The following is a 19,705-nucleotide window of genomic DNA, read 5'->3' as shown; positions in this document are numbered from 1 at the left end:
TTCAAAGTTTGTTGTTTATATCATTTGCATGTTGCCCCAGAATTACGCTAGTTTGATTCCTTGCAAAGGGATACATAGGCAGCCTACGGGCGCAACCATTTATTTTTTCCTTGATTGTTTGTTCAAGTCTTATGGCCTTGTCAAAATGGGTCGTCTTCGGGCTTTGACATTCACTCACATCATTTCATGACTCCGACATCTGTCAAAGAGGAGTAACTGATGACACCTCATTTTTGACGGCCTTTTACGACTTGGACTTCATCGCTTGCACACCCGATGATGAGTGTATATGCTAGTCAAGTACTCGAAGCCCTCAACGAAATGCCATAGCTTTGAGCCCCTCCAAACCTTGCACTCTTATTGCCTTGTTTTTGTACCAAATCCAGTGATTTTCAAGCCTGTAACCCCTGGTGGCTTGTCGGCCACTGCTTTAGGCTGTTGACCATCACTCATGGTTGCCAGCCACTGGTGTCTTTTGCAGATATTTTATGACAGTTGTGCCAGTTATTTGCACAGATGCTTGCATCTGCTCCCACATGTATGGCTGGATGTTTATGAGGGAGATTCATGTTTTCTATATATAGAGGGCCTCTCCTCTTACTTTGAGGTTAGAAAAATTTTGGAGCAAAATTTTTTCTCTTTCTCTTTCTTTTGCAAATTTCTTAACCCTTGCTTACATATCCTTCACCCCTGCCTATACACTCTTAACCAAACCTATCCATCTTCAAGTTAAGGTATCTTTAAGCGTTGTTTGATCTCTTTGAGGGTGTGTGTGCTTTGCTTTATTGCTTGAAATTGGATCTTCGCTTCAAGAGGTACAAAGCTTTGCCTCTTTAGTTGTTGTATTCACTATTTTTCTTACTATTTTTCAACTATTTTTGGGCTGTAAAAATTCTGTATTTTTGGGCTGAAACTTGGGTTTTAAGGCCAATAAATGTTGAGGGGTAGTTCACCCTTCTTTACACCTTGCTTTCAAGGCCTTTCCCCTTATGTTTCCCACCTTTGCACTATCTTTTTTTTAGTATTTAAACACTGATTGTCAGAGCTATTTCAATGGCTAAAATCATGTTTTGAAGTCCAAAATTGGAGGGGTTAGCCTCCCCTCTTTGTGTTTTCCTTACTAGCCTAGCATGATCCATGTTTTAGCCTATTAATCTAGCCATTTTTGTCTTAATTCCAGCATGTTTTAGGACTGTTTTTAGACTGTTTTAGGATTGTCTTTAAGTGTTTGTTGCATATGAGCTTTGTTTTGCATGTTGTCTTCATGAGTTTGGTGTTTTAGGCCTTAGACACCATCTTATTTGAGTTAATAGTGTTTATTTTTGGCTTTCCATACTTGTGATCACTCTTAATCACCTCTACAACCTCCCTCCTTTCTTGGCTTTTGTTTTTCTTTGAAAGTGGTTTCCAACTCTTTGTTTGTTTAAGCATGAGATTGAGATGTCATGCTTAATGGTTTAATCCCTTTGGGGTTTCATTACCAAAGGTATGATATCGCTTTCATACCCAAAGCAACTCTTGGTTTGAGCCCTCTTTCCATTAGAGGACTTAAATTCACCTTTTGGACTCAATTGACTAAAGAATGGATGGTAAACTAAAATGAAGTAATAAAATTGAGGCTAAAAAAGGTGCAAGATAATAACTTGTTTGGGGTTCAATCGGACGTTAATTGAACCCTTGAGTTTTGAGTCGTTTCATACTCATTAGTGATGAAAACAGTTCAGATTCATTGTCAACTACTTCCCTTGATCTTTTATGATAGGGAGGTGGTTTTCAGAGTCTCATTTTGTTGCATTTATTGAACTTGCACACTTTGGTTCATGGGCCATCATAAAATGAAATTACATAGATTGATGGTTTATGAATAAAGTTTTACTACTCCTTTGAGCTGTTCAAATGATAAGGAGGGATAAATTGTGCAAACAAATCCTTGAGAATACATTGTCTTTGCTCTATTTGCTCTCTGTTGCAGCAGGGAAGTTCTATCAACAGTGGCCGGCAGGCCATCTTTTGTGGCCGATAGGCCACCCTCAGTGGACGGCAGGCCCCCTGTTGACCACCAGTGCAAAATCCAGCAGTGTTCTCCCCCAGTAGAACAAAGTTAATTTGGAGGCATTCTACTGTGCAACAGAGGCATTCAGCAGCAGAAATAGTGGCTTTTTATGTGGAAACCGTGCATGCATCCTGGTTTCCCGAGGCAAAATAATTAGAATAGCTAGCTTAGCGTTTCTTTCATGTTGTGTTCATGTAAATAATTAGTTCATTTTGATTTGTTGTAATAATTAGTAGGCTAGAATAGTTAACTAATTCGGTTTGTAATAATTAGTCAAGTAGTTTAGCAATTTATTCATTTCGTTTTGTAATAGTTAATTAATTAGCTTAGTTAGCTAGCTAGCTAGTTAGTTCATTCGGACTCTCCTTTGTGAGAGCGCAATGTTGTAAGAATGTGTATGTCTTCCAACCCCACGTCTTTCTCTATTTTATGTACTAGCTTATGATGGTTAGTTTAGGGCACCACGTTTTGTTTAGCATTTTCATGTTTGCATCCACTTGTATTACATGCACCGAGGCTCGGTTTATCATTCTAACTTTCATCGTTAGTTTAGTGCTTCTTTGAATACGTGTTTAGACCGCATGCTATTTAATGGATTCATATGCCATATTAGTAGCCGAGCCTAGTAATTGCATATCGCATGTGTTGCATTAGTCATGTTGTATTAGTTAGGAATCTTGCATTTTTATAACTCTCTTGTTTATTTTGGCTTAGAGTACTAGGTGAGCCTTTACTCACTTTAGCATATTGCATGTGTGTGATTGTTGCCATGTTTAGCATGCTTGCCATGAGGCTAAATGCTTAATTGATAAATTGCCTGAATGCCTGTGGATGATAGCTAATTGCTTGAATTGGAATAATTTGAGTAAATGTTCATATGCGATCACTTTTTCAAGTGGTACATATTCGAAACAATTTTCAAAACAAACATGAATTAAGTGTTCCAATTCTTGCAAATTAATTTATACTTATGTGTGTGCGCATCACATAGTAATGCTAGCCTAATAATCGGAATAAGAGCATATAATGTAAATACGATTCATATCATGATTAGTAGAGGTCGATCTTTGATCGAGCAAGCGAGGGTGCTCAATTCATGACATTCCCCTCTCGTATCTAAGTTCCCGAGCTGAGACAATCTTGGTGATGACGGACACGCGACCTTTGGCACGAGTCATGGGTTTTGTAAATTTCTTAAAAATATTTAGGTAGCGACTCTGTATCTAGCAAAGCAATTCATTTTTGGCAATTTGATTCAAAATTAATTTTCCAAAAGATTTTTCAGATTTGGACTCTTTGGTGTTTATCTATTTTACATTGCATTTGTGGAATCAGATTCAGAATCGCGGGAGTCCGATATTGCAGGGATTATTCGTCTTCCAAAAGGGGGCGCGAAAAACTCGAGCTACAGTTTTTGGCGACTCTGCTGGGTATTTAGAGAACTTGACTTGAACTTCATGATATGAAAGTTTATTTGTTCGGTGAATGTTAGCAAACCAGTGGGTTGGCCATGCGAATTAGTATTCTTATTTGTTATTTGTGTGACGCGTGTTGGTATAAGATGGTGAATCAAGGGACCTTATCAGTCACTGAGGGGTGGAGGTGATCTGTTTGATTATTGTTGGGTTTGGGTGCTACGCAGTACCAGTAGTGTTATGACGTAGTAGGCTCTTGTGAGTTGGCTTGGCACGAGAGAGTATGTAAATTTGGTTGTTGTGAACTCGGTCGAGATTGTGAGCACATTGGCAAAATGAGGAATTTAACGTTGAGATAACCCATTTGGGGTTATTGGTGAGATGTTGTATAGCGAGTAATGGAGGTTTGTTTTGCGAGCGTGGTACGTAACAGTATATGGTTGTGGTGATGTTAGGTGATGTGTAGAAGGGGATTAGTCATGAGACTATCCTAGATGGTGGCCTCAGTGTTGGGCACTTGTATATTTAATGCGTAGTTATGTGATATAATGTTCGCTGGTGTTGAATCACTTTTGGTGTGTGTGTTTATTACTTGGTAGTCTTGTGTAGAATCTCTCATATTAGGACGATTCTTGTTGTGGTTTCGGTTTGTGAGTGGAACTCTGTGGTAGTTTGTTATGGACTTTGTCGGTCTTTCTATGGTTGTGCAAGGTGTTAGAGAACCACGGGATGATATAAGAGTTAACTTGAGGGGGTGAGTTATGTAACTTGATCTTTAGGAGTTCAGCTCAAACTCATGTATGATGTGAGGATGTGTTTGCCGTGTAGACGTTTGTGTGATGGGTTAATTAAGAGTCAAAGTAGTGTGGGTTGACTTTGAGGGATCCAGCGTGATATAGTGAGTATATGAGAGTGTATGTAGAACTCCATCTCGGAGTTGGTGAAGTTGGACAATATGTTCGTGTTTGGTGTCAAGTGTAGGATTGTTGTGTGGTTAGTCGGTTGGTTGATATCCAGGTTGGTTGACATATAGTACCTTGGGAATGGCTCGAGGTTGAGCATAGGTTTGTAGGGTAGAGCAATGCCATAGTGTGGACTTATAAGTGTTGAGTCTTTGTGTAGTCAAGTGGGAAGTTATTGTGAGGTTAGGGTAACCGGTTTGGCGTTACAGGTGGGATCTTTGGTTTTGTGAGTGCTTTTGTGTCATTATGCATTTGATGATTGTGGAGGTTTCTTGATCCTCTTTTGTGTTGTTAGCACTTTGGACATTTCTAGGGTTTATTATCATAAAACTTTTGTATTGGTGTTGTGGCACCACCATGAGTGTAATGGGCATTGTAGGGTGATCGTGTTGTGGGTCACCGAAAGAATGTTGAGGAAGTGATTTTCGGGGAGAAATAACTTTCTTTTGATGGTGTGACCTTGGATGGTCTTATTGAATTGAAACTGTTTTGGGTTTAATCAGAAATGTAAGTGTTTGACTTAATAAAAAACTCAATCTAACAAATCGCGAAAATAAGGGGAGTTTTGTGTTATGAATAACATTTATCATTTTCATAAAACAATTTTTGCAATCTTTGAGTTTTGTTGTGGAAGATCAAAAAATGTATTTTGGTTGTGGTTGGTGCAAGTTTGAGCATCTTTTGAGAAGGAAAATGTTTTAAGGAAAATGGAGAAAAGAGGAATTTTCTTAAACCTGAATCGGTTGTGTTTTATTTTGTGTGGTTGAGTTATGTTGTAGTCTAGCCTGAGTTGCTAGCTATGTGTTTAATGTTGGTTGTAAGCGGGGTTGTGTTGTCAGGAGTTAGTATACCGCAGTGTTATTTGTTAAACTGTGTTTTATTTTGCGTTCTTATTTTACAAGAATTTATTGAGAGTTTTGTGTGCGAATGGTGTTCTTATTTTCCATGTTCTGGTGTTAAGCACTCGATGGTATTGGGTATTATCAGTTGTTGAGACGTGATTGACGTCTTTGAGTTCAAGTTGTTATTAATATTGTTGTTATTATTGGCCTTTGTTGTTCTTGTCTCATAGACCACAACTAGTTATGTGGGTCGATGAGGCATCTGTGACCTTTCTTTGGTGTTTTATTGTTCGGGTGTCTTTGGGGCCTCGAGATATTAGACCAAGTATCTGGGAGCTTATCCCAAAATGGATCTAAACGTGGGTTGGTGTTGTGTTCTCTTGTATGGTTGGGTGACCTTTTTGTGTTGGCGTTTCTTCAATTTTGGGGATAAAATTTCCTATGTGGGGGATTTGTAGTGGCCCGGGTTAGTTTAACCCGATTCATTTTCATTTTTGGTTGGGACACTGGGTTGTCCCGAGTGACGAAGACCATTCTGGGAAGTCTGGACCATTGGTGTGCCTCAGGGTGGGCAGCAGCCCAGGACTGCTACGTTGGTTGGTGTCGCCCAAGGTGGGCTGTGCTAGAGGTCGCACCTGCGAGTGGTTTGCGACCAGGCCATGACCAAATGGGGGCTTCAAGTCCCTTGGCCTGGGGAGAGGGTGCGTTGCTCCACGAGGTGCACGGTTGTGCCCATGACCTATGTATCTCCAAGATCACACCCACGGTTTACCTGGTCGTGCCTGTGACCAAGTGTGTCGGTGAGGTCGCGCCCGTGAATGTTTTGACCGCGGCCTCAATGGTTCTTCTATATTTTCTCTCCTTTCTCTCTCGCGCCTGCCATGGTCGAGCTCCCAAGCTCTTTGGCCATGGGTTTCATCTAGCTTGAGTGGTTTCTAAACCCTAGTTCTATAAACCAAAATGTAGAGCCTGGCAAGGGCTTCATTTTAATCTAAGCAAATCGTATTTTTGTCACCGGTGATTTTTACGACTTGTCTCCTCTTCGCTTCAAGAGGTAGGGTCTATTTCCTTAATTCAATATGAGTTCATTGATGTATCTGTGGTGTATTTGATATGTAGATTTTGTGGTAGTTAGATTGATTTTGGATTTATGTTTTATAAGTTGAGGGTTTGTTCCAAATGGGGTTGTTTGGCTATGGCTTTGCTATCAAACTATTTTTTGTATATAAAAATGCATGTGGGTTTCTAAAGCTGTGTTTGGTTGGGGATTTGGAGAGGGATTTGAAAAAGAAAAGAGAAAAGGTGTGTGAAACTAAGTGAAATGTAGGTATATTTTATTCACATTTCACATACCTTTTCTCTCTATTTCCTAATCCCTTCCTAAATCCTCGAACCAAACACAGCGTAAAAGTGAAAAAGCCCCAATTTGTGAAAAACCCTAAATAATGTTGATTTTGAGAATTGGTTGGAATTTTGGAAAAAAGATTTGGTTGGAAAAGTGTTATGAGGTTTTGGGAAACGTCGAATATTGAATACTCTTTTGGAAATGTGATTTTAAGATATGGGATTGTACCTTTGTATTGTTATCTTTTAATTATTGCATGAGAGATAACTAGGCATTGTCGTGTGTTAGAAATTGCATGTGGACTAGGCAAACGGGAACATTTATGAAACCGTTCATGTCATGTTGCATGACACGGATTTTGGAACTCAAAACTAGATGTTTTAGAGAGATTGTTTTGGAATTCTCATATTATATTTTGAAAACATTGGTATTGGTTTGAAAATGGTTTTTGAAACACATGTATTGTGTAATTAAAATAGTGAATAATGTTATAAAGCTATAAGGGAGTGTTAGAGCAGAACTAAGTTGGCATGTGTGTCCATAAAGACCTAAAACCCGCGCGATAGGTGCCGATTCCATTCGGATAATCCCGATAAAACGACATAGTGACTTGTATAGTGCATTATTATGAACACTAGCCTTGTATATTTACCCATTTTATTTGTTACTGTTTTGATTTGAAATATGATGCTTTGAAAATTGTTTAGCGATGTATTTGTTGTTGTTTAGTGATGTATTTGCATTTGGTTTAGCAATATATTCGCATTTATTTGATTTGAAAAATGATGTTTTGAAAATCACCCATATAAGGGTTCAACACACACCTGCCTCACACCTGAGTTTGAGCTTGTGACACCTCAATTTTTACTCTAAGGCCATGTTTGTTTAGGTGGACATAACCTTGGGATTGGACTAATAGTCCAATAAAATTATTAATCCGATGTTTGGTTAAACAATTGAAGTAGGGACTAATTATTTTAAACTTGACTATTAGTTAAGATAGGATACATAATCCAACGGATTCGTTGTCCTAGGACTATTAGTCATGGGAATGCTAATCCAGTCCGTCCAAACAAACATGGCCTAAGGGTTAGGGTAACGTTACTAAAGAGTCCTTTGGTCAATATCCAAGTAAGATCCTAGAAAAGTCGGAGGAGTCAATATAACCTCCCTTCTAAGTCTAACCACCTTAGATAGCAAGCTATCTTTTTTACAGATCTTAAGACGTATTAACACAAGGTCTCATAAGTAATGCGGAGATAGGCATAGAATTACGAAAGTAAATAATAATTACATTGTTCAAATATTAAATTGCAAAATGAGTCCCATCATTATTACAATCCAAAAATAAAAGCACAAATAAACTACTAAATTTCTCTAAAACAAACACAAGTCTTCAAATGTCTCTGGCTCTTCATCGGCCTCGTATGTTCCTTTGATGTCTGGCATGAAACGCCATGAGCTTTACACACCCCATCCCTTTTTCCCAATCCAATACACAATAGCAATTATAACAATAGGGAAAGAAACATGATATTCTAAGTAAATAACAAGGGTAACAAGGTTAGTTATTAGTAGTCTATAAATCCCCCAAAGAGATTTCATCCTCCCAACCACAAGAATCGGATGCGGATTATTCAGTATGCCCTCTCTTTTGCTGCTGTGTTACAGAGCTTATATCAGATGCCTACCAATGGCTATATACCACGTAGCGCTAATCGCAGGGCCTCAAAAGAGACTGTAAAATAGGGTCTTACCAATTCCCTCCTCACGCCAAACCACCTATGGTCCGAATACAACCGCTCCATTCAAGGGTTCTAAAACAACCACTTGCGCAAGACTTTAACTTTCAACAGGGAACACGTCCCGCTAATCAATGTAGTTTGAACATAACTTTATCTCGTAACAATACTCATGTGATCGAAACCCCATTAGCCCCCATCAAGTTTTCCATTTAGATTAACATTTTAAGTTAGTTAGAACAAGCAAAAAATCAAAAAAATAAATTTGCATAAGTATGAGCATCATCGAATCACAAAAACAAAGGGTATATTACCATAACACATGTAATATCATACCAAGACATGATCATATACTAATAAGCATATTAATGAAGACGAGCATAAAACACCAACGCAAAACTAAATTTCCACATTCAGTACCATTTAAAGATTAAAGTCAAAAAAACCATTTCAGATTTTTTCGAGCCTGGCCTTCCTATGGTTCATAGATAATTTTATCTAGTTTTGAGAACACTTCTTAGAAATGGAATAGCTTGTCTAGATTTTTAGTTACTTAAGAAACACTCCAGCGCTGTCTAGATTCATCAACTGTTACAAAAATTGGATTTTCTTACAAACAGCTCACTCTTTTTCAATGAAACCAATTTTCCTTTAAAGATCACTCTTTAAGGAAGTTTTTGACATAAAACCGAGGTCCAAAATATGTTTCTACATTTTTCTATAATTTTCAAAAGTTGGCTGTAAAACTGGTTTTTCATGCATAATACTCAAAATAAGAAGTTTGGTGAGAAAATGGGCCAACAAAGGGAAATTTTTCACTTCTTTTGTGATGAAAACATACTAAATAATGTATCAGTAACTCAGATTTTTATAGTGATGGTATGCCTTTGGAAATAATGTGAGATATGGGGGAAAAAATGTAGTTTTGCAACTATTAAGAGGAAATATGAGTAGAAGAAGGATCAAAGCCACATCTTTCTTCATATGGCATGTAAGGTATCTTGCCACAAACTTAGCCACATCTTTCTTCATATCACTTCACCAATACCGTCGCTTCAAATCGTGGTACATTTTATTGCCTTCTGGATGTACCGCAAGGGCCAAGTGATGAAATTCCTTATGTATTCTTTCTCTGAGTAACCTGCAAATAGCCTGCCTTGGTATCTTAATTTCCCATTCGAGCGAATTGACCAGTTGGGCATTATTCTCTTGATTTCAAGCGTGTCTTGATGAAAACTACTCCTTGGTTATGATCTTGAGCTCCTATGACTTCACTTACTAACATGGGCATCACATTTGTGCACCAAGGTATGCTTTCCCATCTTGAACCTTCACTTGAACTCTAAATTCATTAAGAATTTTAACCATATCCCACTTTTTTACCACCAATCTAGCTATCATTCCTTTACTCTTACGACTCAATGCGTCTGCAACTACCTTAGCCTTATCGGGATAATACGACAGAATAAACTGATAGTCTTCGAGATACTCCATTCACTGTCTCTACCTCAAGTTTAGGTCCTTCTGTGTAAATAGATACTTTAAACTCTTGTGATCTGTGAAAATCTCAAACTGTTCTCTATACAAGTAATGTCGCCATTGTTTTAGGTCAAAAACCACAGCCGCCAATCCAAGTCATGCGTTGGATAATTTTGCTCATGCGACTTTAATTGCCTGGAACCATAAGCTACTACCTTCTTGGTCTACATGAGTATGTAGCCTAACTCTTCATTGGATGCATCGTAATATACGATGTACCCTACATCTTGTTCCAAAATGATTATTATTGGTGCGTTGGTTAATCTCGTCTTCAATTCCTAAAAGACCTTTCACAAGCTTCATTCCATTCGTACTTTACTCCTTTCCGCATCAATTGTGTCATTGGCTTGGCTAGTTTAGAGAAATCTTGAATGAACCTTTGATAATACGCAATCAATCCTAAGAAACTACGAATTCTGTTACGGTCTTTGGTTGTTTCCAATCCAAGACTACTTGGTTGAATCTATAACAATCCCTTTCTCAGATACTACATTTCCCAAAAATTTTACTTCTTTTAACCAGAACTCACATTTACTTGCCTTGGCATACATCAGGTTATCTTTGAGGACTTGAAGAACAATTCTCAAATGTTGTTCATACTCCTTCTCAAATCTTGAATTTATTAAAATATCGTCAATGAACACTATTACAAACTAGTCAAGGTATGGTGTAAAGATCTTGTTCATTAGGCTCATGAATACTGTTGGTGCATTGGTTAGTTTGAAGAGTAGTACTACAAACTCGTAGTGACCGTACATAGTCCGAAACGCAACCTTCAGTATATCCTCGTCCTTGACTTGTAGTTGACGGTAACCTGAGATCAATTTTTGAATAAAACTATAAACCTCTAAGTTGATCAAAAAGGTCATCAATTCTTGGAAGCATATACCAGTTCTTGATCGTGACTCAATTGAGTTAACAATAGTCAATGCATAACCTTAACGTCTCATCCTTCTTCTTAGAAAATAGAATGGGTGCTCCCCATGGTGAGGTACTCGGTCTAATAAATCCCTTTTCAAGAAATTCTTGTAGTTTGTCTTTAATTCCCATAGTTCCTTAAGTGCCATATGATAAGGGGCCGGTGATATTGGAGCAGTCCCAGCTTGTAACTCAATACTAAACTTCTCTGGTTGTTGGTAGTCCTAGTAATTCCTAAGGAAATATGTCTACATACTTACAAACTACTCGAGGAAGTTCCATCTTAACCCGTTCTTTCTCATTTAGAATCAAACTTGTCATCCATCCTGCGAGTTGATTGTGCCAATGTGTCTTACATTTCATTGTGGTTAGGGAATCTCGTCTATCCCCCTTAAGCTGGAAACTTGTCCCATCGAGCGCATAAGCCACTACTTCCTTCTAATTGTGGGATCCAGACCCCATTCAAACTTTCTTGCCTTCTTTTTGTCATTCTCTTCGTATCGAATGGCATAACGAGCAAATTCCTCTAACTTTGTAGCGTACTGTGCCACGATCATGCTGCATTGTTCTAGTCTCGGGGACTTCAAAACTCATTCATGCCTGATGGTATTTGGGAAATACTTTTTCAAGGATAATTTCTTAAATTGCTTCTAGGTCAATGTTGAAGTGTTGCAATTACGTTTCAATAATGCCTACCAATGATCTATTTCATCATCCAACTCGTACACACAGTTAGGGTAATATGGTTGGCATGTTCAATAATTCCCATTGTATCTAATCATTTTCTCAATTCCGCTATCCTTGTATTTGGTACCTCGGTGAATTTTGGTGGCCTTTGCTTTCTAATTTCAGAGAAAAAATGGGTTCTATTATTCTGCCTATTTCCTCTTATTTGCCCCAATTTTTCCAAAATCTAATGCCCCAAATGGTTAGGGACCTTGGCTCCTATAAGTATAGGTCCATTTTTAGGGTGTTGAATTCTTGGCATAGCATTTCGTTGCTCACGTGCTCAGGTGTTGTTGCTTGCTTTTGTGTAGCCATTGGTATGTATATCCACCATCCTAAGGCATAAGTTGTGTTCTAATTACGAAGGTGAATCCTTAAGAGTAATTTAACTAATCTTTAGGGTTTATTCATCCTAGGGTGTTTGAAACAATAAGATCAAATAGCAGATAACAAATTTAGGGAAACACACAATACAACTTCATATATATAGGCAGAATAATAATTATACGAAGTGGAGATCGAAGAGCATGAAGTGGTAATTGCATCAATTAACAAAAGTATCATCTGAAATATGGATAAATGATATAATGGAATGGATGACATTACGGTTTCAGACGTTAAGATGGTCAAGGTTATAGAGGTAATGACTAAGCTAGATATTTAACTTGAATTTGCATTAGCCATCCGCGTTTCAAACTGAATATCCAAGATTCGTCACCAAGTAAAGGAAATGAAACTATTTGTAAAAAGCCTTGTGCTAAATAATCAGGGCTCAAAGAAGGCCAATCTTACAAAGGTTAGTGTATAAAATAGAACTAGATGGTCATGACTTAATCTTGGAAAAGGATAAGATCAAATAAAGGTTACGAATACAAGATGACGGTACAATGATTGATAAAAGACGCGTAGAACTAATAGTACCCCTACTGCGCTATGTGAGGCCTTGCTCAGAGTTCAAACAACTTCCCGATCATAAAATACGTCCTCATGAGTCAATGTTGCTATGCCCGAAATTCGAAGAAACACCCTAAGATATGTCAAGAAAATTTCTATTGTTGATGTCTTTTAGTTGATAGAATAAATAGTGTTATAATAATATAACATAGTCGAAGTAAAATAGTCGCTAACTGTAGGTCAAAACGCATGGGCAAGCGTTGAACCTAGGCTCTGATACTAAGTTGTGATGCCTCAATTTCTACTCTAAGGGTTAGGATAACGTTACTAAAGAGTCCTTTGGTCAATAGCCAAGTAAGATCCCAAGAAGGTCGAAAGAGTCAATATAGTCTCCCTTCTAAGTCTAACCACCTTATATAGCAGGCTATCTTTTTTACACAAGGCCTCATAAGTAATGCGGAGATGGGCATAGAATTACAAAAGTAAATAATAATTACAATGTTTAAATCTTAAATTACAAAACGAGTCCCATCACTATTACAATCCAAAAATAAAAGCATGAATAGACTCATAAGCAAAATGGCTGCTAGCTTTCTCTAAAGCAAACACAAGTCTTCAACTGTCTCAGCTCTTCATCGGCCTCGTATGTTCCTTCGATACTTGGCATGAAACGTCATGAGCTTTGAATGCCCAGTAAATGCACACACACCCCGTCCCTTTTTTCCAATCCAATACACAATAGCAATTACAATAATAGGGAAAGAAAGATAATATTCAAGTAAATAACAAGTGTTACAAGGTTAGTTTTCATCCTCTCAACCACAAGAATCGAACACGGATTATTTGCTATGCCCTCTCTTTTGATGTTTTGTTGCAAACCTTACCTTGGATGCCTACCAATGGTTATATACCACATAACGCCAACCGCAAAGCCTCAAAAGAGACAGTAAAATAAGGCCTTGCCCATTCCCTCCTCACACCAAACCACCTAGGGTCCGAATACAACCGCTCCGTTCAAGGGTTCCGAAACAACCACTTGCTCAAGACTTTAACTTTCAAAAAAGAACATGTCCCGCGAATCAATTTAATCTGAGCATAACTTTATCTTATAACAATACTCATGTAATCGAAACCCCATTAGGCCCCCCCATCAAGTTTTCTGTTTAGATTAACGTTTTTAGTTAGTTAGCATAGACAAATAACAAAAGAATAAATTTGCATAAGTATGAGCATCATCGAAGGACCAAAATAAAGGGTATATTACCATAACACATGTAATATCATACCAAGACGTGATCATATACTAATAAGCATATTCATGAAAACAAGAGCATAAAACACTAATGCAAAACTAAATTTCCAAATTCAGTATCATTTAAAGATTAAAGTCAAAATGACCATTTCAGATTTTTCTCAAGCCTGGCGTTTCTATCATTCATAGAGAATTTTATCTAGTTTTCATAACATTTCTCAGAAATGGAATAACTTTTCTAGATTTTTAGTTATTTAAGAAACACTCCAGTGCTATCCAGATTCGTCGACCGTTACAAAAATTGGATTTTCTTACAAATTGCTCACTTTTTTTCAATGAAACCAATTTTTCTTGAACGCTGACTCCTTAAGGAAGCTTTTGACATAAAAATGAGGTCCAGGATAGTTTTCTACATTTTTCTAGAATTTTCAAAATTTGGCTATAAAACTGGTTTTTCATGCATAATACTCAAAATAAGAAGATTTATGAGAAAAAAGGCCAACTAAGGAAAAATTTTCACTTATTTTGTAATGAAAACATACCAAATAATGTATCAGTAACTCATATTTTTAGAGTGATGGTATGCCTTTGGAAATAATGTGAGATATGGGAAGAAAAAGGTAATTTTGCATCTATCAACAGGAAATGTGAGTAGAAGAAGGATCAAAGCCCAATTCATCAACTTTGAACACATGAACACCATTTCAAAACATCCAAAAATATGATTTTAAATCTCTAATAACATGTATTTGAAAAGGAACATAAAAAAGAGAGTTGTATTGTGTCTTACTTGTTGCCTAGTTGAAGAGTTTTCACAAAGGTTATTCTCTTCTTCTCTCATCTACCTCCAAAGCTCTCTCTTTTTCCCCTTCTCTCTCAGCCAAATATGTAAGTGTGTAAGTGTGTAAGTGTGTTTTGTTCTCAAAAGTGTAGAGAAAATTGATGTATTTATAGGAAAAAGAAAAAAAAGAAAAAAAAAAGGAATGTTGAACAATCCAAAATGACCTTAGTTCCAATTCAATTGCATAGTCTTGGATTTAGCAAGGATGAAATGTTATGTATGATGATTAGAGTCGTAATTACACCTTTAAACATGATCTAGTTAGGTTTAGATTTAAGGAAAGTTGAATTGGTTACAAGTACAATATATATATATATATATATATCAATATATAATCATACTTGTACCCTAGATCAAATTTTCTTCCTAAATCAAGCAATTTGTCCCCAAAAGGACATCACCTATATATATACATAGCATATCCGGCCTTGGAGAGTGGATTTGAGAGGATTTCTTTTGATTATCTGTGTACAATATGAAGATATTTTGTATACAAAATTATTTATTTAAGAAAGGTACAAGTATATATATATGTATATGTATGTAATGGTAGTAACTTGGGGTCGATTTGTAATTTGATTAAAATGTGAGGGCTTTGGATTTAATTTATGAATTTGAACTTTTAATTAAGTGTAGTATTTAATTTATTTAAGGTCTGGAATTTTAATTCGGTTAAAGTTTCTTTATTTTGAATTAAACGGCGAATTATACTGAAAATCGAAAACCTGGGGGTTCTATGTAGAAAATATACTTAGAAAATTAATTTAATTATTATTAGGGTTTTAGAAATGGTTCTTGAGCTCTCAGGTTCAATTTAGGGTTTGCGAGTTTTCAGTTGGCCCATGTTTTTAGTTCTAAGGTTAAAATTGAAATTAATTAAGAAATTAAGGGAGTACAAAGAAATAGTTTAAAAGTATAAGGGTTAAAGAAAATATTTAAAAAATCAGAGGCCTCACGGAGCTGGACTTCCTAGAGCCAAATCTCACAACTTGCATTCAAACCATTCTAAAATGACTATTTGTCACCCAACTCTGATATCAGTCAATCCAACTAGCTACCGAGGAAACTCCGACCCCAGCACTCACACATCTACATTTGCCCTACCTCGTTTACTCTGAGATGGGGCTCCACACACTGTTCCACACATTATTAGGGTCTCACTAGATTTCTCAAACATACACCGCACTAGTACCATTCTAATATTCCCTTATCAATCTTATGCCGATATGGCAATGCCTTCTTTTTGCACTCAAAAAAATAATCTTCACCCATACTACCCCGAGAAACACTTCTAGCATCTAACCCATAAGGTCCCTTTATGCTCATGGACCATATACAAACCTTGACCACACCGCTCAATACTTGGATATCGCAAACCCCTTTGCATCCACGCAAAACTACTAAGTCTCGACAAACATTACACAAACGCTACCTACCCTCACCCTTACAAGACACAAATCTCACACCTCTTTCCAAACACTTCACAATCTTGTAAGTAAAGCAATCGATCCCCTTACCATCCTAAGGTTCCACCTCGCCCCAACTATACCCCCTTAAGGACTGCACAATTCCCGCTTTTTAACAGACACTCTTATTCAATTTAAGGCTCGTAAGCCAACACACACCCCATTCAGGAAATAAAAATAGTTAGACATCAAGATCAAGGTTACAAACTCTTATAGCACTTTCCAACATAAATAAGTTTCCAAAATTCATTACATACCCACACTGTTGGGTTTCAAAACACACACACACACATATATATATACATACACAACGTCCGTAGTCACAAAGCCCTATAATAGAGATATTACATCACGGTACTAAAGCGCAAAACTCCACCAGAACACGACATCCTTATCATCCTTACCTAATCTACTAAGACAAACCATGTCCACGCGAAGACGCGTAATATGGTCCATCTGTCTACACTTCTGCTCTGAGACTAGTTCAAGGAAACCTGAGTATGCTGTGTTGTCGAACCACCAAACTCACCGAGATGGCCCTTCCTTCTTCATCCCGGCCAACCCCAAGATTGATGGCTTCCACGTGAGCCTCCATTTCCACTTGTATGTGATAATTCCTGTGCATGCACTCCACTACCTTCCATTGGATATCATCACATAACTTTTCCTCGAACTCAATACAACGACACTCCTCAATTGCTACTAACTTTGGAGTAAATCTAGACAAACTAGTAAATGTCGCCTCAAACTATACCAAAGGTGTAGTACCTTGGTGTAACTCCACAAACTATTTCCTCAATCTTTCCCGAGCAGAAGGAGGAAAGTACTTGGCCCAAAAGGCCTCAATGAATGTAGCCCAAGTGGTGCCTATAGTAGGGCGTACATACTTCCACCAATGGCCAGCATCTCTTTTCAAGAGAAAACTTGCTAATTCCACTCTCAACCCCTCATCTGTGACTCTGAGCATATCAATAGTCTTAGTGATCTGCTCTAACCAACTTTCTGTCTTTAACGGTTCTGGCCCTCCTGCAAACTCTAGTGGATTAAAGCGAAAGAACTCCTTAGTGATCTTGAGAGCACGAGCCTCGTCTCCCTTATTACCAGTTAACACCTCCCTTACGGGTTTTACAATCTCGCGTGCAATCTCCTCGTCCACTGTCAATGATGCAGGTACAGGTACTACTGGAATAGTTGTGCCTCTACTGGCACTTCTAGTCCCAACACAACCTCTAGGCATCCTATCAATGACAACATCAAGCGTAACTCAACCTAATTCTAGCTCGTTCCCCGAGACACTTACTATTCTTACCAAGAAACGAAACCAACTTAACATATATTCACACAACACATAGACAAATTTTGGCATCATGCCACTTAATCAAGTCTACAAGGATAACCACTTATCCTGGAACTTACAAGAAACTCTCACTAGAAACCACGTTGATCAAACGCGTTTCCAATGAGATCTTAAAGCAAGTTAGCAGGCTACAAGCACCATCTCCGAACCTCGACCTCAACCCCACACAAATGCAACACATAATTTCCTATACCTCATATGTCCTACACGCAACATCCTTACCAAGCGAAGCCAACCCATTGTGATAAAAATCACTTCCCACAAGCTCAAGGTTTTGAAACCTAGTTAACTCTGATACCAAGTTGTCACACTCCAACTTTTATTATCCTAACACATTACCAAAACCTTTAAATTAAGTCAAATTACACCACATGTATAAGAATAACCTTACACGTAGGTAGGTAGAAAATGTTTCCTCTTGAATAAATACAATAATAATAATACATGCCAAGGTTACATTGAAATACTCATAGAAAACAATTACATGAGAAGTCACTCACAATTCTCAATTCACCACATATCTCTCCTTTACATTTTGTATTACAACATATATAAAAGAAATTAGACTTCTCAAATTTTCAAACTGGTGTTTCTGACTCTGTTCTTGGAAATGGTAAAAATAACATGGGATGAACAAATATGTTCAGTAGGGATCTACCATGATTCTCTACAATAAAATCAATAGATATATGCGATCATAAATGCTAAAGAATGATACATAAATAAATAGTGTGCTTTTATACTCAAAATAAATTACACATAGGTAATACCATCATCTTGGAAATCTACTAAACTTTTAAAAGAAAATGCTTTTCTTTTATGTTCTTACCATTCTTGTATAAATTTCCATTAGTCCTTCTCAAAGATCCCTTTTTAACATTCCATAAAGGTCCAAGACCCTTGAACCATGCATTACCAATAATCCTACATTCCTTCCCTTTTAAATCACAACTAGACATCACCCCACCATAATCCGCATAACTTCAATATATTCATGTAACTACCCTTATTTCAACACATATTTCAACACATACCAAATAACCAATCTATATAAAAACAAATCAATTCAACATTCACGAATGGCCAGTGGGCACCTCAAACTTTTCACTTTTGTTGTCCTCACACGAATTGGCAAGTGGACACCTCAAACCTTCCACTTTTGTCATCCTCACACAAACTGGCAAGTGGACACCTCATTACATTCCCATATTCGTCGTCCTCATATGAACCAGGCAAGTGGGCACATCAAACACATTCTAAAACAATAACATCCCAAAACAATAACATCTTAAACACATCACAAGGAATCACAAGGACCCTCCAATTTTACTTATCAATTACCCCTGTAAGTCAAAATCAAGAGCAATCTTTAGGGTTACACATTACATTTTTAGGGCATTTCCTTATATATATTAATTCAATTTCCAACAATCAATTCTTTTTCCAAACACAACCTTCACATACCAATATTATTTTCCACAACGATTAAGTCTCATTACTTATACTCATCATATCCAATCAAACACTTAATTTCAAGAAATTAAAGTCAATTAAAACAAATACTCATATTTAAAGTAAGACCATAATTAGGGTTAGACCAAACTTAGGGCTTTTTACTTTGAAGCACAAAATCATATCATAACTACACAACACTTCCATAACCCACCTCAATTTCACATTTAATTCTCTTTATTTGAAAACCCTAACTTCCTTTACATACTTTAGAGAAAATATCCTCAATAAGAGGTTTTTATGCAATACACAAAGTACCACCCATCTATCTATACGAAAATATTATAAAGAAGCAATAAACCCCTACCTCTAGTAAGAGAGAAGAAATCCGAAATTCCAACTTCAAGAAAAATTCGATCCTCTTGGATGATAGAAAGCCCTCGGTGTGCTCTACATTTTTATAAAAGGAACATGGGGTAGAAAATGAGTAAAAAGAGATGAAAATCAAGCTTGAAAGATTGAAATCCTCAAAAATGGTAGAATAGAGGAAGGGAAGAGAGAAAAAAGATGAAAGAATGAAGAAAAGTGGACCAAAATGGCTTTTATAGATGCTGAAACCTGAACAGACCACTCAAGCAACCACTCCTGCGCTCGAGTGTCAGAGACACCACACTGCTTGAGCGATCAACTCTATGCACGAGTGAAAATTAACAGCTCCGAGAATCTCAAACTTGCAAAAGTACTAGAAGCTTTGCAAGACCACTTGAGCGATCATTCCATCGCTCGAGCGATGAGAAGAAAACAGAAATTTATGGAGTGTTACATGACATGAGTTCTTCTACTTCATCGTATTCTATTTCGTATCCCCAACTGTTCATATTTTTTTTCATAAAATAATATT

This window comes from Camellia sinensis, chromosome 4 (genome assembly GCF_055761805.1).
Source record: "Camellia sinensis isolate YWXY chromosome 4, ASM5576180v1, whole genome shotgun sequence".
NCBI lineage: Eukaryota > Viridiplantae > Streptophyta > Magnoliopsida > Ericales > Theaceae > Camellia > Camellia sinensis.
The sequence above is the reverse complement of the archived record's forward strand: the minus strand, read 5'-3'. Positions refer to the sequence as shown.